This window comes from Nyctereutes procyonoides, unplaced genomic scaffold (assembly GCF_905146905.1).
Source record: "Nyctereutes procyonoides isolate TBG_1078 unplaced genomic scaffold, NYPRO_anot_genome, whole genome shotgun sequence".
Taxonomy (NCBI): domain Eukaryota; kingdom Metazoa; phylum Chordata; class Mammalia; order Carnivora; family Canidae; genus Nyctereutes; species Nyctereutes procyonoides.
Window position 1 is genome coordinate 3,950,825 of NW_026575122.1, and position 24,421 is coordinate 3,975,245.

The 24,421-nt window shown below is 35.7% G+C and overlaps 1 pseudogene; it reads left to right on the forward strand.

Annotated features, from left to right (window-relative positions):
• Positions 1–18,505: 18,505 nt before the first annotated feature.
• Positions 18,506–21,197, forward strand: LOC129516797 (60S acidic ribosomal protein P0-like; annotated as a pseudogene).
• The last annotated feature ends 3,224 nt before the right edge of the window (positions 21,198–24,421 follow it).

Genomic DNA, 24,421 nt, shown 5'->3' on the forward strand with positions numbered 1-24,421 from the left:
GTTTAATGTCACATCCTCTCAGACAGAGAGATGCTCCTGGTGAGTACCAAATTCATAGTGCTTGGGTCACCACTCTGCATCTCCACACAAACCTCCCACTTTCACATGTAGACCCCTGCTGGGGACAGGGTGGCTGCAGACACTTATCAGTGTGGGAGAGAGAGGTTGAGAATCTGTCTGCTCTAGGAAGATTGGGAGGGAGCAGAATGAAGGGTCATGTGTAAGCCGAGGCCCCAAGCCCCCTGCCACTTGCCCCACTGTCCCATCAGACTTCACTAACAAAACACAAATTAAAGATAATATTGTTAGTAGCATCACCCATTTCCAAACTGTTCACTTAGAGTAACAGATGGGGGAGAAGAACTCATATAACCAGGACTCGCTTTATGGGATTATTTATCAGTACAACTGCACAGGGCTTCATGTTCGGAAGGAAACTCCACTGCGTGGCACATGGAGACTAAACCTTTGTGGCTGCCATCTCAAAATTCTTAACAATATTATCTCGTTTGGTTTAGTTTTGGATTTTCCAGAGACAAACCTTGACAAGAATGTTCCTGTGAAGGTGATTCATTAGGAAGTCTTTCCAGAAAAGCTCAGTAGGAGAATGGAGAAGTGGAGCAGGAAGTGCAGGAACCCAAGTGGGATTCTAAAATGTCTCCTGGGAACTTAGTTCCAAGTGCTCAGGAGATCTCTTCAGCCAGTGTAGGTCACTAGGTCACACATCTGAGTTGTCCTGCAGTGGTAGGAGAACTGGATTATTTATAGCTCCATACCTGCAGTTGAAAGGTTAGCCTCAGGAAGAAGTTCCCAGGTACTGTTCCCCCAGTAGCATGCAGCCCACATCAACTGGGGCAGTCTGAAGGGAGCCCTTTGATAAGGAAATGGAGGTACCAGTTGTAGGAGACCGAGCACGCAGAGTCGTGCATTGTTGCACTACGGAATGGTAAAAGGGACAGGGGATGTGGCCTAAGCACCACGAGCATGTGCTGTACTAACTATCCAAAACTGAAAGGCTAGTTCTGTGGGCTACAGTTGGACATTTTCTATTTTTTGTTGTTTTTTCCCTGTTGCTAATATTCATAGACAGTTGGAAACATTGCGAAGTTCTCTGAAAGTTACTCCTGCAAGGTTGATGTTTGCACCTTGTCTTGGTGACGAAGATGAGCAACATCAGTAATGCAGGCTGGACTAAAGAAGAACAGATTTTAGTTGAACAAAAAGCTAACAGTCACTTCTAACATTCACAGATCTTCAAAAAATCAGGTCCTTCACGTTAGAAGCCCCACCTGGCAGAGTTGATAATGGGGATATAAAATAAAGCTGATGGAGAGTGTGGCATGCATATGTATGTGTGAATTCTTCTATAAAGTAACTATAAATTTAATCAAGTTTCAAAGCAGTAGTCCCCACAGGACCATTACTCTGGGACTGGATTCTTTTCCCTAATCCATGCTACTTACTTAGCATACATTAAACCCAAAGAAGAATGTTTAAGTTGACTAAAAGTTCAGTTTAAATTTACATGTGTCTATTATTACAATTCATTTTACTTATTTATCCATCTGCTAAATATTTGTTTAGTACTTAGGGCCTGTGTTCTGGGAGAAGAGGGCTCAGTGAAGATATTCTTGACCACCCACACCAAAGGGCTTTCCCAACTCTAGTGTCTTATCACTTTATCCAGGGTTATTTCCTTAATTGCAGTTTTCACTAAGTTATTGTCCCTTTTTTATTTGCCCACTTCTTTCTTTCTTTATTCTTTTATTTTTATAACCCCCACAATATTGATTAGAGGATTGGACTAGAATACCCAAAATAACTTGCAACATTCATATTACATGATGCTATAAAAATATTTTTTTAACGATTAGAGACATTCCAAATCAAGATGGCCTTCGTCATAACATAGTTGTTTATTACTACTGTGCTCTCCCGTCTTGGTGTCAGGAGCTGACGTGGGTCTGGGATCTTATCTTGCATAAAATATAGCAAGTTAGCCTGCAAGCTTCACAGATCCAGAGAGAAGGCACAGGGTCTTCTTGGGTCATCGTGCCTGGCACAAAGGCAGAATAAGCTTCAGCTGCATCAGTTACTCTTTCTTTACAAGTTTCTGGGAGTGATGAGGAGCAGCCCAGTTGCATGCTGTGCAGGGAGTAAGTCTTTGTCACAGCCAAGGAACCCTAAATTTCAGAAACGTTTAATCTTCTCAGGGACTGCTGGTAGGCCTATTCAATCTTTGCCCAGGAGGAGGACATTATCTTTGTTATCCTGATTCGGAAGAGACACAGTCTCTAAGCCCATCTGCTATGCAAACATCCTTGAAGAGATAATAGAAAATAAAACAACAACAACAAAAAAGCTGTCACAATATGTATAGAAACACACCTCGGAGGAGTTGTCTCAGAACACTAGTGCTAATTTTCCGCGCGCGCGCGTGTGTGTGTGTGTGTGTGTATTTAGTAGAAATAAGCAGGCATTGTCATTTGACTTATTTAACTTCTGTTATTTATTGTCTGGAGGTCAGAGTATTATGTATGTATCTTGATGTATTCAATATCTGAAATATCACTGTGCAATATTTCCTTTCCTTGGATGCAAATAAAAATTCTTTTGCATTTTGAGAGGGTTATGTGGGTAAAAGCAGAAGTGTCCTGTAGCCTAAAGTATTAGAATTTCTTCCTTATGTTGAAGGAAGCCGGCTAATTTTCTACAAATTCTGTATTGTCTCTAAACTTTTGCGGTCTTAATGCATTATCTGTTTTGTTTTCCCCTCAGCACTAGGAGTAACGTGGCAATTAAGTATCTGGACTATGGGATTAGATCTAAGGCAAATGCTGACTCTGCCAGTTACTAGTTATATGTTCTTGGGAAAGTCAGTTACCCTCTGTAAGTCATGGGTACCTTTTCTAGTAAGGGAGGAAATAGTTAGACCGACCTCATCAAATTTTGAGATTTGGTAAAACATCTGACATGTTAACATGCAAAATGCCACCTATTACAATAAATCTAATTTGGGAAATATAGAAAAGCATGACAGGTTTATGTTTCATAGTTTTTGTTTTTTTCCCCACCAGGAAAAAACACCATTAACATTCTGGTTTATCCACTGCAGGAACATAAACACACACACACACACACACACACACACCCCTGACATATGGAGTGTGTCATATATATTTATGTTCTAAACTGCCCTTCCTTCTTAAAAGTATGTCAGGTACATTTCTTTTTTTAAAATTTTATTTATTCATGAGAGACACACACACACAGAGAGAGAGACAGAGAGAGAGAGAGAGAGAGAGGCAGAGACACAGGTAGAGAGAGAGGCAGGCCCCATGCAGGGAGCCTGATATGGGACTCGATCCCGAGTCAAGACTCCAGGATCACGCCTTGGGCCGAAGGCAGGCGCTCAACCACTGAGCCACCCAGGCATCCCATGTCAGGTTCATTTCTCAAATTGGCTAAATATTCTATAAAAGACATGCTTACCTGTGGCTGTACAGTATTATATCATGCAGATGTACTATAATTCAAGCAATGCATATACATTTTTGTATATACCTCTGCGATGAACATCATTATATATAAGGTAAGATCCAAGGAGGAGAATTGGAAGGCTGAAAGGAGAGAGCATATTAAAATCTTTTGAGACATGGTACCAAATCGATCTCCAGGGTTCAGCAAAATAGTGATAGAATCTGCCATTTTAAAAGAATTACTCGGGTTGCTGTGTAGTAATCGAAGGCAAGGGAGGAAGTGGGGGTGTGAGTTAGAATAATACATGTCGAACTTTAAGGTGTCTATGATCGCACGGGGACACCATTCAAGTGCAGATGCTAATTCAGTGGTCCGCAGTGGGCCTGTGACCCCACACGTCCAGCAATGTCGCAGATGATGTGGATGCTGTCTGCTGATCTGTGGACCATTTTTGAATAACAGGAAGCTAAAGGACAATTTCAGTGATTGAGTTGGGAGATCATGGTGGCTTAGATGAGAACATAGCAATGGAAATGTGGAGGTTTGGTGTATTTTAAAGGTAAAGCAAATCTAATCTTTAAAAGCCATTTCTCTCTAGCCCAGTTAATTAACCTCTCTGATCCTCAGTATCATAATTTGTGAAAAATGGACTATGATACACATGACCAAGATTGTTGTAATAAACCAGAAAGTGTTTTATGAGTAACTGCTATTTAATACTTTGGGCTCTTGCTGTCTGTTAATTAATAGTCAAAACATATTAGCTTTTAGTAGCATATTTACTCTCTAGAAATTTTTGGTAAGAGAATTTTATAGAATTGGTTTTTTGATGCTTTTTTTTCCCTCCTAATCTCTAGATTAGGGGTAGATGAGATAAGTAAAGGTATATAAAATCTTTTGTAAAGGCAGCTAACAGATAATAAGATTTATCCTATTTAAGGAAAAGAAGATGAAATATTTTACCCTGACAATTAATTCAAGACAGATATCTTCAGTCATTCATTTGTACTAGTTGAAATATTCTAGTGGGAAAAATAACTGAGACAAAAATTCCAAAGAATTGAAAGGTTTTTTTTTTTTTTTTTTAAAGATTTTGAAGCTTGAAGCCACAATGCTAAAAGCTGGATAAATTGAGATTTGCAAATTTTTAAATGTCAAAGGCAAAACTTTTAAGGAAAACAGTTTCAATGTTATTACTGGGTAGGAATGAGATGAGCAAACTGAAGTAAAAAAGGAGACAGGATTTTGATGGATCATGAAGACAATAAGATATATGAAAGAGAAAACTGGAGTCATACTGCATTTCTTAAAAGTGCAAATTAGTTTTTTACTATGTTGCTTTCTGAAAGAACATTAAAAACTGAACACAAGATAAGGTCAAACAATTTGTCCAAGGCCTTGCAGATGACCTTTGGTTTTCTTCGAGGTCTTGCATTTTTTTTAGAAGTGTTCAGAAAAAGGAGCTGGCAGGTGATATGAAAGTGTAGTTTAGATGGTTTGATTAAAGTCTTTGTTGTTTAAATCCTCTCTAAAGTCATCAGTCATCACTTATTTGGGTTCATTAGCTTTTTTTCTACATAGAATACGCTATATTTCATATTCTTGAGTTTTAATTTGGTACTGAGCAGTGATGTGCTTCATGGATTAGTTTAGAATAATTTACAATATTTGGAATCAACATTTATGAGATAAGTGTTGTATTTGATGGAAATGCCTAATAGATTTTAAGTGTGAATCAGAGGGGCACCTGGGTGGCTCCGTCAGTTAAGAAGCATCCAACTCTTGATTTCAGCTCAGGTCATGATCTCAGGGTTGTGAGATCAAGACCGTTTTCAAGCTCTGTGCTGGGCATGGAGACTGCTTAAGATTCTCACTCTTTTTTTTTTTTATAAATTAATTTTTATTGGTGTTCAATTTACCAACATATAGAATAACACCCAGTGCTCATCCCGTCAAGTGTCCCCCTCCGTGATTCTCACTCTTAAGCACTGGGAGTTACGCTATATGTTGGCAAATTGAATTTAAAAGAAAAAAAGATTCTCATTCTTCCTCTGCCCCTCCCCTTCTCTCTCTCTCCCCATCTCTTAAAAAATATATATAGTGTAAACAGAAATAAAAGTATAAATGTGTTTAAGCTTAGTTTTAAAATTTTCTGTTTATAAAATCAAAACTGAGGAATAATATGTTTTTCAGGGGATTTGGGAATTTGACACCTGATAGAAGACCAGGAACATTTTTTTTCAATTTCATTTTTATTAACATGATGTTGTATTTCATATCTATTGAGACTTTTGTTTTGTTTTGGATTTTTCCTTTCCTTGTTTTGGTAGAAAAAAAACCCAAAATATATTAATTGTCATAACCTTTTTTTAGAGAATTTTGGATGTAATACATACTGTCCTGGGAAATAAAATGGTGATATAGAAGGAGAAAATAATACTCTCTTTTAGGAGCTACAAGTCTAAATTGGGAGATAAGGTAAATGAGAAAATATACTTACAAATACAAGACACTAACCATTTGCCCACAGAGGATTTGTATAATATGAACATTGGAATTTATCCAGTTAGAAATTTCTTTAGGCCTAGATGGTCAAGGATGAAATATATATATATATATATATATATATATATATATATATATTTTAGGATTTAAGCTAAGCCATGAAGGATGGCTATGATTTTATTCAGCAGAAATGGCCCACAGATATCTTTCTGGAAGGTACATATGTGTTCAGAAAACCAAAAAGCAGGAACAGATTAGAATTAGAATATCTATGTGCTCAAATGGAGGATGAGGACAGTAGTAAAACCTGCAACATTAAGTAGGGATCTGTCACTATATTAGTTTTCTGTTGCTGCCGTAGCAAATTACTAAAATGTAGTGGCTTAAAATCATTCGTTTATTAGCTTGTAGTCCAGCAGGTGTTGGTCAGCCTAGGCTCATATCCCAAGGTTCTGGAGGAGAGTCTGCTCCCAGGTCATTCAGGGCTCCCATTGTCATTTCCTTTGGTTGTAGGACTGAGGTCTCTGTTTCCATGCTGCCTGCCAGCTAAAGGCCATTCTCCGCTTTATTGACGTCCTCTGGCAGGACTTTATTTACGTGGATGTCATTAGGATCAGAAGTAGAGTGACCAAATAAGTGTTTTAAGAAAATTCAGTGGGCTATGCTTAAAAGCAGATTTCCTTTATTTCAAATATATGTTTGTTTGTGTCATTATTTATTTATTTATTTATTTATTTATTTATTTATTTATGAGAGACACAGAGAGAGAGAGAGAAAGAGGCAGAGACACAAGCAGAGGGAGAAGCAGGCTCCCTCAGGGAGCCCGAAGTGGGACTCGATCCCGGGACTCCAGGATCACGCCCTGGGCTGAAGGCAGACACTCAACCACTGAGCCATCCAGGCATTCCATGTGTATTTATATTTAATAACATTTATGAAGACTTACTTTTCCTTGGGGATTATTCATTTATTTTATATAATTAAGTTTGTGGTAGTGATTTTGTCCTGAGGTTTAAACTCTAATAAAACATATTTTTAAAGTCTTTTTATAAAAATATTAATCTGTATTTAACATGAATTTCCCTTTTCTTCATCAAGCTATCCATTTCTCTTAAAGAAATCTGAAAGCATTTTCTCTCCCATAAATTTTTTTTCTGTGAGCTTTCATCAGAGTAACTGACTGCTTTCTTTCTCCATCTAGATGGTCATATTGGTCATATTTCTACAGTTTCTTTTACTAATCCTCATACTAATTATGTAATTCGATTTTCTTTGCACTCATAGATTACATTGGTGTCTTGAAAATAATGTTCTTTATGTTGACTGATGTATTTCAGGATCTAATATATTTATTTTTATTAATATGTCTTATCTTGAATTATAAACTCATTATAGGATAAGGATGATATTTCTGCTAATAAGCTATACTTTTTAGGGTAGAGCAAAGACATATTAAGCATTTAATGACTTATTTTAGTGGGAAAGATGCAAACTATTATATTCATATTGGTCATTTAAGATATACCAATAATTAATGTCAGATAATACTCTGAAATAGTGCTTATAATTGGAAAAATCTTCACTGTCTGCATCAATTAATCAAAAACTGGAAAAGAGCACCTATTATGTATTGGGAGACAATTCTCCATGGGTCTTTTGTGTGTCTGCACATCTTGTGAACAGAGGCACTGACAGCTTTTGTTCTGGATGGTCTTTTTAAGAATATTTCCAAGAGACACAGACTTGGAAAATTAGAAATATTGTCTCTTCCGGAAAAGAAGGAAGATTTGTTGGCTGTCCATATAAAAATATGTTGCTCTGGGGCAAAGGCTCATTATAAAACATTAAGATTGAGATTCCTCTCCTGGAAAGCAACCCACTGCATATGCAGATGTCATCTCTCTGTGTCACTATGTGATAATTGGGGTGTTGGGAACTGGGGTAAGAAAATGATCATATTTTGGCCAGTGCTATTGCTGTGGGTAATTAACTGCTTTCCTCTCTGATTCAGGAATTCTGTGTTTCCTCAGCATTTGCGAAACTGAGGCAACCTAGCTTGCGAGCTTGCGAATAGAGTAAGATCCCAGACTCTTCCTAGTTCTTGACATTATGTTTCAGATATTTTGCTGCATGTATAAAATAGAATAAACTATATTTTTGCCCTCATGTAGCTAATAATCCATCTGGGCTTGTATTTGACACAATAATAACAGAAGAAAAGAATTACGAGGAGGAAGTTTATTACAGGACCAACTATTCTTTTAACTGTCCAGTATATTTTCCTTTTTTAAACTAAGCCACAATACTTTCATCAGTGTAATTGCACTATTTCTGCATAAGCAAAAAAACTTGACTAAATTTCACATAAACCTAAAAATTTGTTGAGAATATTAATTTAAAAGTAATCAAAGTTGCACTCACTTAGAAACTTTGAAATCTTTTAGAGTCTTTGTTTTTCATTGTTTTTTTTTTTTTTGTTTAGTTAGTTGATTGGGTTCTTTTTGAGATTTGTAGGAATACTTTGATTTTTGCTTTTAATTTTCATACAGTATATTAACTCTGTGTGTGTGTGTGTGTGTGTGTGTATGTGTATGTGGTGCATGTGCATGTCTGTGACCTTTGGTATTTGTAAGCAGAACTACATCAGTTCTATAATCCCCCAAACTACTAGAGGGTCCTTATTTTTTTAAATTATTTTTTAATGTTTTTAAAGATTTTATTTATTCATGAAAGAGAGAGAGGCAGAGACACAGGCAGAGGGAGAAGCAGGCTCCATGCCGGGAGCCTGATGTGGGACTCGATCCCGGACTCCAGGATCACATCCTGGGCCGAAGGCAGGTGCTAAACCACTGAGCCACCCAGAGATCCTCTAGGGTCCTTATTTTAATTTCCATTTTCCTTCATTACTGTAAAGGTTATCTTTTCTTGTATTTCCTGATCACTGTCCCTCCTGCTTGAGTGCGTGTATACCAAATGAGTAAGGATTCATATTCTAATTAAAATAAATTATTTCATGAGAAGTGAGGTTAGACTCAGGCAACGGATGGTGCATGCCTGGAATTAGGCCTCAGAATCTCCCTAATAGCCTTCCTCCCTCTGTCCTCCTCAAACCACTTTAGGGTGTCCTTTTTTAAAGAAATTAAATATTACTTTCTCTCCCAATCCTAAAATAACTACCACAGGATTGTCGTCTGGAAGTACAAAGGGAACAGAGGAACTGAGATTTTATTTTTATTATTTTTTAAATGTTTATATTTCTTTCTTTTAATTTTTTATTTATTTATGATAGTCACACACACACACACACACACAGAGAGAGGCAGAGACACAGGAGGGAGAAGCAGGCTCCATGCACCGGGAGCCCGACGTGGGATTCGATCCCGGGTCTTCAGGATCGCGCCCTGGGCCAAAGGCAGGCGCCAAACCGCTGCCACCCAGGGATCCCGGAACTGAGATTTTAAAATGGAAGTGAGATTTTAGTGATCAGGACTCTTTAGGCCAGTGGTTCCCAAACCTTAGCCTACATTAGAATCACTAATCATAATCACTATTCATCATAATCACAATTCAATCACTAATTGATTGAATAAATCAATCAATTTATCAATATAAAAACATTGATTGCTGGGTTCCACCTCCATAGTTTCTGACTCAGTGTATCAAAATCAGAATTAATGTTCATAATAAATCTCCAGGTGATACTGATGCTGCTGGTTCTGGGACCATGCTTTTGAGAACCACAGTTCTATGCTATTGGTAAAATAGATGAGAATCACTATGGTAGTAGTTGTGGCCAATAAATTGATAAAGTAGACATGAATCTTATCCACAAAAGGCTTCCAGGTTAAAAGAAGAGATAAGACCATGTAGAAGACCATGATTTCCAGCAGAAGGTCTAAGTGTCATAACGAAAGGTGTCAATATAGTGCTGTGGAGGGTGAAGGACGGAGAGGTTTCTGGCAAAGGTCTAAAGGGTGTGGAGGTCCTGGTAACTAGGGTAGGCCTCATAGCTCTATTCATGGCTAAAGTTTCTTCTTGCCACATAAAAAATACTCACTCTGCGCATTTAGATGCTTCCATACAATTCCACTTATGTGACAAATATCTAAGTATACTTGCCACATGCTGAGAGCTGGAGCTGGATGGCATGGTTGGCTTCATAATATAATATGTGGGAATAGCTTTATTACATTATGATTCTTTAACATTGTCATTATAAGAACTTACGAGATTAAAATTGAATTTAGGACCTCAGAAACAATAAAACCGCACACTTTTAGGAAAGGTGGTAGTGAACATCTATTTGATAAAACTATGCACACATCTTAGAAGGGTGGAGTCTTTTAACCTAACTCATCAGATGGATATTAGATTAAACAATTCAGAATTTCGGGCTATATTCTGTAATCCTTTGCTTAGAAAATGGTCAGTGTTACTTTCTAAAATCAATTTCTATGCTGAAAGCTAAGCACAAAATAAGGCCACTTCTTTAAATACAAGACAGGCATAAGTAAAACTAACCCATTTGCTGGTGTTGAGCAAATTCTTACTTTGAGTGTTAAAAAGAAAACAGGAAAACATCACCATGTGTATATTTAGTGCAAAATCCAAAACCATACTGATGTTTAAAATGTATTTAGCATTATCATCTTTTAAAAATCTACGTATCGGGCAGCCTGGGTGGCTCAGCAGTTTGGTGCTGCCTTCAGCCCAGGGCGTGATCCCAGAGACCCGGGACCAAGTCCCACGTCGGGCTCCCTGCATGGAGCCTGCTTCTCGCTCTGCTTCTCTCCCTGCTTGTGTCTTTGTCTCTCTCTCTCTGTCTCTCTCGTGAATAAATAAATAAAATCTTTAAAAAAGTAAATAAAAATAAAAATAAAAATCTACTTATCATTAACACACATTCATCCCAATTCAGAAACCTAATTAAAAAATAATTTCAAAAATAGTTTTATATTTTTTAATTCTATAAATATATTTCAAATATTTTTGTATCTATGATTAGTTATATACATGAATTATATAAATTCAAATATGTATTCTAAAAATTTCATGAGGTGTATTTTATATTATCCAAGATGAATATGCACATTCTTAGCCTCTTTCTTTCTTTTTTTTTTTTCTTAGCCTGTTTTATTTGGTCATTTCTACAAGTCTTAAGTATCATAAAGTTGAACTCAGGTTTATAGTACTTAGTGTGGGGAAAATCCATCTATGCAAATGCTTCGCAGTAAACAACACTTTATTTTCTTAAACCAGATGTCAGGAATTCTTGAAATACTCATTTAATATTCCCTGAAACTTTACTACCAAGTAGCACTGTACTACAATAGGAAAGTAATATGACTATGCTTTTATTTATTTATGTGGTGTGAAGATGTGGAGAGAAACAGTGTTTTACAGAAAATTAACTTGAGCTATAGTGAATAATAGATGAAAGTTCATGTTTCAGTGTGCCTTCTCTTCACAGTTCTTTCTCTTAATGAAACTTCCAGAGAGTCGATGTGTTTGGCCATGTGAAATTGGGAAGTGTGATAGATTTTTTTTTTCTGATTGTAATTACATGCACCCTGTGTCTTTGGGGGTAATAGCATTTAGAAAGGACTTCTGTGATAAGAATATCACCACTGTTCACCTAATTTTGTTGCATAGGTTTTTACTGTTGCACAGTAAATTCAATTTTAACCCAATTTCTTTCCATGTAACTTTATTGGCATGTCAAAATCAATACATGTTGCTCTCCAAGGCAAGAAGTTCCACAAGGAGAGTCAGGTTTTATACTAAGCCTGTAGCTCCTATTCCTTTTTTTGAAACATCTCAAAAAGTTGGATTGGCAAATTGTGAGTGTATGTTGAATTTAAAAAGTAAAGCAAATATACGGAGCTTTTTCCATTTCTTCAAATTAACGATGAGAGCTGGATGGTTTATTTTACTCCCTTATCTGATACACACATGTACATTTATTTCTTCAAATTCTGTATGTTAGAAGTTTATATAGACTATAAATTTGAAATGCATTGAATTAATGAGTTTTCCTTCAGCTGAAGTTGCTTAATGATCTGTAATCACACTTCATTGCCTACCTATTTATTTTATTATTATTTTTATTTTATGTGTTATTATTTTATTTTTTTAAAAGATTTTATTTATTTATTCATGAGAGGCACACACAGAGAGAGAGAGAGAGAGGCAGAGACACAGGCAGAGGGAGAAGCAGGCTCCATGCAGGGAGCCTGACATGGGACTCAATCCCAGGTCTCCAGGATCAGGCCCTGGGCTGAAGGCAGCACTAAACCGCTGAGCCACCGAGGCTGCCCGATTTCATGTGTTTTAATCACTTACAGTCATTATTATCTTTGATGCTCAAATTATCCGTTGTTTGACCAGTAGAGCTTTTTCAAGGTGACTCCTGTGGCCTCCTGTTGACATTCCTACAAGTTGTTTGAGGTTTTTTTGTTAGGTTATTTCTTTTTAAATTTAAAAATATTATGTTGCTTCTCTCCAGCCATCATTCCCAATACTGGTCCCCTAATACCCCTTTACTTTTAAATATATTTATAAACTATTCAATTTATTTAAACCAAAAAAACCCAAATAAAACAGTTTAACCATTTCTTCCCCCACCCCCATCCCTCTGCCTCTGGTAACTACTTCTCTGTTCTTTGTGAGATTGGTTTTAATTTTAGGTTATATGGTGTTCTTTTTTCTCTAACTTATTTCACTTAGTATAATGCCTTCAAGGTCCATGGATACCATATGTGAGATCTATTTATCCATCATCTATCTATCTATCTATCTATCTATCATCTATTTATCATCTATCTCCCATATTTTCTTTGTCTATTCATCCATGAATGGATACTTAGCTTGCTGCCATATCTTGGCTCCTGTAAATAATGCACTTTTTATTTTTTTTAAATATTTTTTTAATATTTTTTTAAATTTTTATTTATTTATGATAGTCACAGAGAGAGAGAGAGAGAGAGAGGCAGAGACACAGGCAGAGGGAGAAGCAGGCTCCATGCACCGGGAGCCCGACGTGGGATTCCATCCCGGGTCTCCAGGATCGCGCCCTGGACCAAAGGCAGGCGCCAAACCGCTGTGCCACCCAGGGATCCCAGTGCACTTTTTATTTTGCTGATGGTTTCCTTTGCTGTGAAAAGCTTTTTCAGTTTATTATAGTCCCACTTGTTTATTTTATATTTTCTTGCTTTTGCTTTTGGCACCAGACTAAAATAATCACCACCAAGACCTATGTCGAGGAGTTTACCACCTATGTTTTCTTCCAGGAGTTTTAAGATTCCAGATTTTATTTTCAAGTCTGTATTCCGTTTTGAGGTAATTTTTGTGTATGGTATGAGGTAGTGGTTCAGTTTCATTCTTTTATATGTGGCTGCCCAATTTTCCCAGCACCATTTATGTTACAGACTGTTCTTGCCCCAGTGCATATTCTTGGGTCCTTTGTTGTAAATGAATTAACTGTATATGCATAGGTTTATTTCTGGTCTCTCTGTTCTGTTCCATTGATCTGTGTGTCTGTTTTTATGCCTATATCATGGTGTTTTAATTACTATAGCTTTGTACTACAGTTTGAAATCAGGGAATGTTACACCTTCAGTTTTGTTTTTCTTTCTCAAGATTACTTTGGCTATTTTCGGTCTTTTGTGAATCCGTACAAATTTTAGGATTATTTGTTGTATTTATATGAAAAAAAATGCCATTGGAATTATGATAGAGATTGTACTAAATCTATAGATTGCGTTGAGTATTTAAAAATATGAATTCTTCAATCCATGAGCACAGAATACCTTTACATTTATCTGTGTCTTCTTCAACTTCTCTCATTAGTCTTGTAGTTTTCAATTTATAAGTCTTTCATTACCTTGATTAAATTTATTACTAAGTATTGTATTCTTTTTGATTCAATTATAAATTGAGTTATCATCTTAATTTTTTATGGTAGTTTGTTATCAGTGTTTAGAAGTGCAACAGATTACTGTATGCATTGATTTGTATCCTTCAGCTTTAATGAGTTTGATTAGTTCTAGCAGTTTTTGATAGAATCTTTTGAGTTTTCTACATATAATATGCTATTTGCAAATAGTGACAGTTTTACTTCTTCCTTCTGAATTTGGGTGTCTTTTATTTATTTTTCTTGCCTAATTGCTGTGGCAAGGATTTCCAATAGTGGGTTGAATAAAAGTGGTCAGAGTGAGCATGTTTGTCTTGCTACTGTTCTTAGAAGAAAAGCTTTCAGTTTTTCACCATTGAGTATGATGTTAGTTATGGGATTGTCATATATGGCCTTTCTTATGTTAAGGTATATTCTGTCTATACCTCCTTTAGAATTTTTAATCATAAATGGATGTTGAATTTTGTTAAAAGCTTTTTCTACATTTATTGAGAAGACCATAATGATTTTTATCCTTTCTCTTGTTAATGTGATATATATACATCACATTGACTGATTGGCCTGTGTTGAACCATCCTTGTATTCCTGGGATAGATCCCACTTGGTCATGATGTTTGACTCTTTTAATTTATTGTTGAAGTCATTATACTAATAAGTTGCTGAAAAGTTTTGTAGCTATGCTTATCAAGGATATTGACTTATGCTTTTCTTTTCTGTGGCATCCTTTTTTGATTTCAATGATCTCTGCTCTAGTCTTTGTTATTTACCCCTATTAACTTTCCACATCATTTCTTCTTTCTCTAATTATATGAGATATAAAATTAGGTTTTTCTTTCTGTATTTGAGGCTTTTTTGTTTCTTGAGGTAAGTCTGTTTTGCTATGAACTTCCCTCTTCAAGCTGCTTTTGTTGTATCCCATAAAATTTGGTATGTTACATTCTATTTTTTTTGTCTCAAGGCACAATTATGAATTCTCTTTTAATTTTTTTGACCTATTTGTTGTCTAGTAGCATGTTGTTTAATGTCCACATATTTGTGAATTTTCCACTTTTCTTTATGAACTTAATTTCTAGTTTCATACCATCATGATGATAGAGATGCTTGATACTATTTCAGTCCTTTAGAATCTATTAAGACTTGTCTTATGGCCTAACATGTGATTTAGCTTGGAAGATGTTTCATGTGCACTTGAGAAATAAGGTGTATTCTATTGCTTTTGGATGGAATAATCTATAAATATCTGTTAAATCCATTCGTTCTTAATGTTTCATTTAAGGCTGATATTTTCTTATTAATTTTCTGTCTGGATGATTTATTCATTGATGTTGGGTATTAAATTCCCTACTCTTATTCTATTGCTATTTCTTCCTTTAGGTCAGTTAATATTTGCTTCTTATATTTAGGTTTTTCTATGCTAGGTGCATAAATATTTACAATGTCATACTCTTTTGTTGGATTAACTGCTTTATTGTTATGCCACACCTTTCTTTGTTTCTTATTACAGTATTCGGTTTAAACTCTTGTTTGATATAAGTATAACTACTCTAGCTTTGGGTTTCCATTCTCATGAGACATCTTTTTCCGTCCCTTCACTTTCAGTGTATGTGTGTCCTTACATGTTAGATGAGTCTCTTGTAGACAGCATATAGGTAGTAAGTCTTGTTTTGTTTATTTATTCATTAATTATTTATTTATTTTGATTTTGTTTTCATTTTAATCCATTAAGCTACAGTATGTATTTGACTGGAGAATTTAATTTAATCCATTTATATTTAAATTAATTATTGGTAGGTATATGAGTATTGCCATTTTGATAAGTGTTTTCTGGATGTTTTTGTATTTCCTTTCTGTTTCTTTTTCTGTTGATCTCCTCCTTTGTGGTTTGATTACTTCTTTTGGTGCTATGCTTATATTCCTTTCCTCTTATTATTTGTGTATTTACTGTAGGCTTTTACTTTGTAGTTACCACGAAGTTTGCATATCCGTTTATATCTATGACAGTTCATTTAACGTTGATGACAACTTAGGTTTGACCTCATTATAAAGCTCAAAATTTTTACTGCCTCCCTGAATTGTATGTTTTGATGTTATATTTTACACAATTTTATCTTGTGTATCCTTATCCAATTTTGTAATCATAGCATTTTTACTATATTTGTCTTTTAATTTTCATAGTAATTTTATTTAAAAAAATTTAATATATATATATATATTTTAAGGATTTTATTTATTTTACAGAAGGAGAGCACTCACGTGAGCAGGGGGAGGAATAGAAGCAGAGGGAGAGAGAAGCAGACTCTGTGCTGAGCATGGAGCCCAACTCGGGGCTTGATCTCATGATCTGGAGATCATGAGCCAAAACCAAGAGTCAGATGCTTAACTGACTGAACCACCCAGGCACCCCTTAATCTTCATACTAGTTTAGAAGGGATTAACCCACTAACTTTACTGTGTACCCTTCCAGTGGTATTTATTTTCTCATGTGTATTTTTGTTATTAATTAGTGTCCTTTCTCTTTAACTTTATTTTATATTAGTTTATTTTTAGTGAATTATAAACATTATTTGTTTGTAGCACTTGAAACCATGCAACTGGACATGATAAATTTAGTAATATAAGTAAGGTTTAATAATCTCACTTTATAACAAAGTATCTTTAACATAAAATAATGCCACAGGATTTATGAGTATATCATTTATAAATTGGTGAACAGTTATCTAGATAGGGTGAAATTGAGACCAATGGATATAAGAAAAAAAGATTAGGGGGAGATGTCCACATGTCATTAAAATGATCATCAAATTAGATTTTTAAAATATACCACATTAATAGAAAACATGAGATACAGTAAGGCCAATGGATCATGAGACAGTTATCATTAAAAAGAAACTATCTTACAATTCTCTGGAGAAGGGGAGCATGTCACATAATGGAGGGGGCCACACAGGGAAGCACAGAGATTGGGCAAGAATATTGTGGTGTTCACTGGAAGGAACTGGTGAATCAGTGTAGGTAGGCTTGGATTGGCTAGTTTTAATGACTTCAGAAGGCTCTGTGGCATAGGGGCTGTCCATAGTTTTCTGGCATCTGGCCCTGGGGTGATTATACCTAGAGTATAAGAGCCTTATAAAGAAGGTGGTTGGAGTTGTAGATGCTAAATTGGTTGATTTTGTTTTGAAAAGTGTGCTCCCAGGAGCAGGACTCTTCTCAGAAAGAAAGAATGTCGGTCAGTGGGAGAGAGGCAAATGAAGAGGGCAAGAAGTCAAAGGAGGGGGTTTGAAGATTATTATGGGGCTATCCACAGCTAGCTGTATCTAGGAGACATGCAAAGCAGCTGCTAAAGCATAAGTTTGCAGAAGCTAGAAATATGGTTAATATATTAGATGAACTGGAAAATATATCTGTCCTGGTTACTCGGGTTTGTTCCCTAGACTCATTCTCTGCCTTCCTCTGCTGTTGCTCTGGGGCTTGAGAGGCTGGCCTTACTGTATTGCATCACTCCATCTGCCTTTCCTTCAGGATTGCAGTTGTACTCAGCAACTGCCAAGGATTGGAAAGGGGAAGAAGAATGGGTCTGGACAGGTCTGGACATTTAGCTTATTCTTGCCCCCTTCTGACCTTGTTCTGCTTCTAATTATAACCTCTATTAGGCAGCACTTCACCACCTCAGCTTTTCCCAGTCTCTGGAAATATTCACCTGTCCCTTTATACTTAGGGCTATGAATTATCATTGTTTCTACCCAATGAGTGCTTCCCCATCTCTTAGATTTTCTGCATACATCTTTAAATGATCCCTTCAATAAACTATCTTTAATTAAACTATGACTATGTCATGTTTTTTCCCCTGATGATACTCTAAAATGCTGCCACACTATTCCTAGTAAGGCATGGCCCTGCCAGTACAAGCTTGGTGAAGAAAGGTGCCCTTTGTACTAATAAAAGGATACTGATTGCTTTTGTCTAGCTCTACAGCTGGATGCAGGGCTTTGTTAGTAAGCAGAGGCTCCATGTTAGCTCCCAGTAGCCTCCCTGCCTTGTTCTTCTCAAACTAGATAAGAGAATGTAAAAACTATGCTGCCCTTCTTCCTATGGAAGAATAGCAAATAGGGAAATGGAAAAGTCCCTGTCTGTCACACAAAAGGTTTATGTATGTGATTTTCTTTCCTAATAGAAGTATACATTAAGAATGTGACTCTGCTTGTAATTCATAATTTTATAAGATTGTATTCATTTAGATAGAATAATACTGTGATTCTTAAGCATTAAGATATGAAAGCTATAGACATTGTGTTTATGGCCTTCTGTAACAAAATGTTATTTTACATTTTATATTCATTGATTTTTCCATTATATATATTATGGACTTACATACGAGGTTATTTATATATGGAAACACATAAGATGTAGAACTTCTTTTTGATGGAAATTTACAGATATATTGATGAGACCCAACTTGAGTGTGCTCTGAACTAATATCTTCTAGAACTTAGAGATTTTGTGAGGATTTGAGAATAATTTGTACAGAAAAAGTAAAGCATTTCTGATAAGGTGGGCATGAGGAAGAGTAAAAAATGAAGATGAGGGATAGAGGAATTCAGATAGCCAAAGATGATTATAGCAGTACCCAGCAAACGGAAGACCAGAGAAGCAGACCTACTGGGGCTGGGAAAGGGTTCCAAAATAGTAGTTGATAGGTGACTGAGATTTATTGCTTATCAATGTACATTTTCATTTTTATGGTATATTCATACTTTCTAACATTAACTATATTTGTAATCCGGCGTTGGATTTCATCATTCCTCGTCTCTAAGTACATTTTCTTTCTTGATCACCTGAGAAGTGGCATGGTTTTAAATATCATCTATATTCCAACAACAGTTAGAAAATTTCTACCTCCACTCTAGTCCTCTCTCCTGAATTTCAAACTTGCATGTCTAATCGCCTACTGGATACATTTGCTTGAATGTCTAATAGACATCTCACATTCAATATGCCTTTCCCACTCTCAGACCTGCTCAACCCACTATCTCAGCTGGACACACCACTCTGCATCCATTTATTCAAGGCCAAAATCTTAGGGTTGCATTTTGTGCTTTTCTCTTTCCTTGTATTAAATTAATTGTGAAATCTTGGTGCTTCTACCTTTTATTGGTGTTCAATTTGCCAACATATTGAATAACACCCAGTGCTCATCCCATCAAGTGCCCCCCTCAGTGCCCGTCACCCAGTCGCCCCCACTCCCTGCCCACCTCCCTTTCTACCACCCCTTGTTCTTTTCCCAGAATTAGGAGTCTCTCATGTTCTGTCTCCCTTTCTGGTATTTCCCACTCATTTTCTCTCCTTTCCCCTTTATTCCCTTTCACTATTTTTTATATTCCCCAAATGAATGAGACCATATAATGTTTGTCCTTCTCCGATGGACTTATAAATACAGATCTTCAAAGCAGTTTGCTTCAGTCTTTCAATCCCCCCTTCAAGTTGTTGTATAGAAACAATGACAACCAGCCAGTGGTATCTATCAAATTGCTGAGAAACAAACAAAAAAAGTTGCTTGGAAACCATAATTTAAGGGGGTGTATCTCTGGGTAAAGTAAATAATTTCTCAGAACCTCATTACCATTAATTCAAACTAAAACATACAACATTTCATGGACCCATTTTTAACAGCTTTTTTAAAATAAAAATTTCTTAATTGAATGTAATATCTTTAAGGTTTTCATCCACATAAAGTTTACTTAGAACCCCAACCCAATGTGTTTGTTTTCAGTATTTTCATTTAAAAAGCTTAACATTTTTTTGCCAGTGTCAATATTTCTTTCTTCTTGTTCTTGTTCTTCTTCTTGTTCTTCTTCTTGTTCTTGTTCTTCTTCTTGTTCTTCTTGTTCTTCTTCTTCTTCTTCTTCTTCTTCCTTTTAAAATCTTCTTTTAAAATATCTGATGGTTTATTTACATGGAAATACTGGGTTATGTAGGTATTTTGCTTCTTGAGAAGTTTATGCACAAGTTTCTAATCAATAGGCAAACAAAGAGGGAATTTTATGTACTCTACATTGAAAAGTATGTTTAGTTATTTTCTTTCTAAAAGTTATGAGGTTATTAATTTCCTAAACTAGTCCAAGGAATTTGCTTTTATATTTTATAGTTAGGGTTTAGGTAGTGATCGTTACTCTTCTAAACCTATGGAGAACCTCCAAATTGTATTCATGTAAAAGAGGATGAATATTTAACATAAATCTACAGAGAAGCTGTGGATATTAAGTTGTGGTTGTCAGGTTGTTGATGAATCGTTTATTTACCATGAGCACAGAGTAATGCTACTGCTACTCCCTATTTATACCCTGTGTATGTTTCTGCATCCATTTACAAGATCCTAGGTGAACCTTTTAAACAATGATTTCCCTAAAACAGTTAATAAAATAGTTGACTCTTTGATAAGAGACAATAATGTCACATATTCACGTAATATATTATGTTAAAAAATTATACAAGTACTCTTCTGTTGGTCAAAATGTTGACTAAAGTATAAAAATTTATTCACATGCATAAAATTAATGGAAATCAGTGGCATTTTCTATTCGATATCTTGCTAACAGTATAACATGCTTTGATGCACAACGCCATCTGAAGGCATCTGGAAGATAATCCAGCCCTGGAGAAACTATTGTTTCATATTCAGGGGAATGTGAACTTTGTGTTCCTGAAAGACCTCACTGAGATGAGGGACAGGCTGTTGACCAATAAGGTTCAAGCTGGGACGTGTGTCAATGCCATAGCTCTGTGTGAAGTCACTGCCCCCCCCCCCCAGGAACACTGGAAAGACCTCCTTCTTTTAGGCTTTAGGGATCTCCAGGGGCACCATTGAAATCCTGAGTCATGTGCAGCTGATTAAGACTAGAGACAAACTCGAAGCTAGTGAAGCCACACTGCTGAATAGCTCCCTCTTCTCCTTTGGGTTGAGTATCCAGCAGGTGTTTGACAGTGGCAGCATCTGCAACCTTGAAGCATTTTGGCAATACAGAGAAAGTACTTCCTGCTTCCTGGATGGAGGCCACAGCATTGCTAGCGCCTGCCTAGAGATTGGTTACCCAGATGTTGCATCAGTACCTCATTTTAACGTCATGGATAGAGGCAGGTCCTGGCTTTCTCTGTGTAGACTAACTACATCTTCCCACTTGCTGAGAAGGTCAAGGCCTTCTTGGCTGATCCGTCCGCATTTGTGGCAGCAGCTCCGACCAAAGTTGAAGCAAGGGAAGAGTTCAAGGGGCTGGAGGAGGATATGGGATTTGATCTCTTTGACTAATCAGCAAAAAGCAACCAAGTCAGCCAGCTCTATTTGTGAAACAAGGAAATAAAGACTTCTCTAAAAATATAATAATAATAATAATAATAATAATAATAATATATATTACATGTATTTAGAGGTAAATGTGTGGAAGTCAAGTCATAACATATACCTTTGTTAAATTCTCTGGATGTGGGAACAAGAGACCTGTATGTGAGATGCCCAACTCTATCATCTCTTGTCTGAGTGACTTAATAAAAATTATTTAACGTCTCTGAACTTTCGTATTGTCTTTTATAAAAGTGGGCTAAAGATGACAAATAATCATTCTGAGAATTAAGTTAGTACTACACCTACAAAAAAAAAAAACAAAAAAGAGCTTCGTAAACTGAAATATTTCTGTTTGTAAAGTACTGGGCTGTGCCATGATTTTTTGTTTTTTAATAAAGTTGGTGCTGTCCATAATATTTACCATAGAGTCTTTTCAAAGTTCAGATGAAAAGCTATTAATGAGGTAGTCATGACATATACTTTATCTTTTGAATGAAAAATAGTGACAATCTTGCAGGTAGTATTTTAATTTTTATTTTATTAACTGTAATGTTTCTTGATCTCACTCCATACTGTATTGACATATATTTGAGTCTTGGTTTTATCCACATATATATGCATTTGGTTATTTAAGCTTGTTGCAACCTTAACTCTGTTAAGTGGATTTGTTAATTTGGCCTTACTTGTATATTAAAGAATACTTTTATTGTAAATTTTACTCAGTGATAGATGAGTATAGATGAATTAAACATATATTATAATAAATACTTAAGAAACCCAAACCACAAAAAATATTTTGACATTTTCTCTGTCACTATAGACCCTAAAAGATTTGTCTTAGTTGGTGATGATGACTTATAATATATAAATAATTTACCTTGGATTTTATTTTATTTTTTATTTTATATTTTTACATTTTATTTATTTATTCATGAGAGACAGAGAGAGAGGCAGAGACACAGGCAGAGGGAGAAGCAGGCTCCTCCATGCAGGGAGCCCGACATGGGACTCTATCCCAGGTCTCCAAGATCACTCCCTGGGCTCAAGGTGGTGCTAAACCGCTGAGCCACCAGGGCTAGCCTACCTTGGATTTTAGAGTTGTTCATATAATTACAGAAATTGCAAACTAAATTAATTTTCTTATATACAGTCTCTAGTTTAATAATTCTGAAACTCAGTTTAGTCATTGGCCACTTTTGAGAATCAGTGTAAGATATTATTCTTCTCTACAGAAGAATATGCAAATTCCCACACACTGGATATATTGCATGAGGTTTCAGAAGATTCCTGGATCTCTATTGATGTCCATAGATCCACAGCACCCATATCATGGTATCTTGCTTGAGTAATGAATTATTTTTTCTTTCTTAAACTGAGGTATAACTGACATAATGTATTAGTTTGAGGTGTACAACATCATAATTTGGTATTTACATATATTGCAAAATGATCACAGTAAGTTTCATTATCATCCTCCACTGTACATGGTTTTAATTTTTTAAATGAGATCTTAAAGTCATCATCACAGGAACAACATTTTGGAGTAGTTAGTTTTTATTTAAAAAAAAAACCAGACATTTGGATATAATTTAGAACACAAAAATGAAAAAGAAACTTTCCTGTAACCCCATCTGGAGGAATTCACTTTTCTCTTGGCATTAACCATGCCATCAAATCCTGTTATACAGCTTCACCTATAATAACTGGGTGTTACATCATTGAACTGAAACAACATAGTTTTAAACCAGTCTTCTTGCTAGTAAACATTTAGCATGCTTATGTTTTTTAATATTATAACCCAACTATAGAGAACTCACTTGTAGCTAATGAAAGATTTCCAGAAGTTAGATCGTAGAATAAAAGGTTACAAACTTTTTTTTTAAAGCTTCAGATTAATTACCCTCTGGAAATGTTTTACCAGCTTTAATTACTACCAAGAGTTGATAGCCAAGGTCCCACTTTGCTGAATCCTTGCCTCTACTAGATATTAGTACTCAAATACAAGGCTGCAACTTTTGAATATAAAACTTAGAATTTCATGATTAGGTGGGTTTTAAAAATCAAGTTACATTATCTATGATTTATACAGTACCAAAAACACCTTTGACTACTAGGGTCTGGTCACCACAAATGTGGCAAAGGAGTAGAAGCCTCAGAACAGATAATAAGGCAGGTTTTCTACTCGTGATACTTGGAGCTTGGAAGAGCAGGGATCAATAAAGTAGGCAAACACAGCTGTTAGACAACCAGAGTTTGTATCTCAGTCTTAAGGCATTTTAACTATACAATCATAGGCAAATTATGTAATCACCCTATCACTCTGAAATCTGGTTTACGCCTTTGGAAAATGGAGTTAATATTATTGTCCATTTCATAGATTTTTTTTGCCAAGGTTAAATATTGCAAATCAGGATCTTAGCATGGTACATACTAGGAGTAGGTAAACTTAATATAACTTTACTATTATTATTCTTTGTTGGTATCGGTAACCGTTTTTATGATATTGTAGCCTGTTGCAAACCAAAAAATAATTTGGGCAATGCAGATTTATTTCATTATTGTATAATCATTTTGGGTACTTTAACTTCAGAAAGATTTTTTGTTGTACTTGGTGTTTTGGATATATTCTGAAGTTCATTTTTATGAAGCTGATGACTAGAAAATCACGGTTTAATGTGTTAAAATTGGATAGAAAAATGAACAATGGAACATATGGAAAAGTGGGAAACTAAGGTGAAATTGCAAGGCATACTTTTGACTCCTCAGCATATTTGTCATAAAGGAATCATTATGCCTCTTGTACATTTTTCTGTTGCTTTTTTTCAAAGAAAGTAAAATTTTCAGAAAGATACTTCTAACAATATCTCTGAACTTGAACATCTTTTTTATTTTAGATGTAATCACCCATTTTTAAGGAGACAAACATCGTAGTTTCAATTAACATGATATGTTGCACATAATCTAAAGCAGCAGTATCCCACTTCAGGCTCTTGCTCCAGAGGCAGTTACTGGAAACCATTCTTCTACTTTTCTTAGTGAGTGCACTCATTAATATTTATTACTCATTCTTCTAATTCTTGCAAGTATTCTTGGATTACCACAGACATACATAAAATTTAGCTTATTTAGGGACGCCTGGGTGGCTGGCTCAGTGGTTGAGCGTCTGCCTTCGGCCCAGGGCGTGATCTTGG